Source organism: Ricinus communis, chromosome 6 (assembly GCF_019578655.1).
Source record: "Ricinus communis isolate WT05 ecotype wild-type chromosome 6, ASM1957865v1, whole genome shotgun sequence".
Taxonomy (NCBI): Eukaryota; Viridiplantae; Streptophyta; class Magnoliopsida; order Malpighiales; family Euphorbiaceae; genus Ricinus; species Ricinus communis.
In genome coordinates this window covers 8426491-8427509 of record NC_063261.1, presented here as the reverse complement: position 1 = coordinate 8427509, position 1019 = coordinate 8426491, and the positions used below count along the sequence as shown (strand labels likewise).

At 47.7% G+C, this 1019-nt stretch overlaps 1 non-coding gene across 1 annotated transcript; it reads right to left on the bottom strand.

Moving 5' to 3' along the window:
• Positions 1-540: 540 nt before the first annotated feature.
• Positions 541-648, bottom strand: LOC112533724. Its single transcript, XR_003078059.2, has one exon. It is a non-coding gene; the product is annotated as a small nucleolar RNA R71 (small nucleolar RNA).
• Between the last annotated feature and the right edge of the window lie 371 nt (positions 649-1019).

The window sequence follows — 1019 nt, the reverse complement described above, 5'->3', positions numbered from 1 at the left end:
GGTGTAGTTTATGACCGGAGCTCAAACTCGAATCTTATAGAGCCTCTATCGATCGAGCGATCCCTCGGACTCTTAAGGAAGAGGTTGCAATTAGAAGAGGAGGAGATTGAGGTTGAGGTACCCGTGGATAGACTAGACACAATGGAAAACCATGACCCCCACGCCGATGAGGATCGAGAGGGCGATGTCGAGTTTGCTCGACCCTCTTTGGATGGGACGAAAACTAGTATAGTCAGACCTGCTGTAGCGGCCAACAATTTTGAGATAAAGGCCAATGTTATCCGGATGATCCAACAAAGCGTGCAGTTTGGAGGATTGCCCGTGAGGATCCCAATGCACATATCTCCAACTTTTGGAGATTTGTGACACATTCAAAATAAATGGAACAACCGATGATGCCATTCTACCGAGATTGTTTCCATTTTCCTTGAGGACAAAGCAAAGAGATGGCTGCAATCTCTTCCACAACAGACTATCACTACCTGGAAGGCGTTGGCCGAAAAATTTTTATACAAGTATTTTCCTCCCGCTAAAATTGCTAAACTTAGAAATGACATATCTTCTTTTGTGCGAGTTTGATGATAAAAGCATGTACGATGCATGGGAGAGATTTAAAGATCTTTTGAGATGCCGCCCACATCACGGATTGCCGGTATGGATGCAGTTCGGACCTTCTACGGGTTGAACCTTGCAACGAAGCGAGATGGTGGATGCGGCGGGCGCTAAGCGCCTGGCGGGCTCGAGAACTTGATAGAGGAAATGGCCATGAACAACTATCGTTGGCAATCCTCTAGGAGGCGACCGGGGAAGAGCGGGAGTGGTCAACCAAGTGGACTCTACAGTAGCCTTGGCGAGCTCAAGTGGAGCTTCTAGCCAAGAAGATCGACCAACTCCGGATGCGATTCATGCAGCGAACGTGGGCTGCGAGTTTTGTGGTGGCCCGCATTACAGTCTGACTGTCTGCGGGAGGTATGTTTGCTTCATCTTCTATTAGTTTTCCATCTAATTCTACTATATCT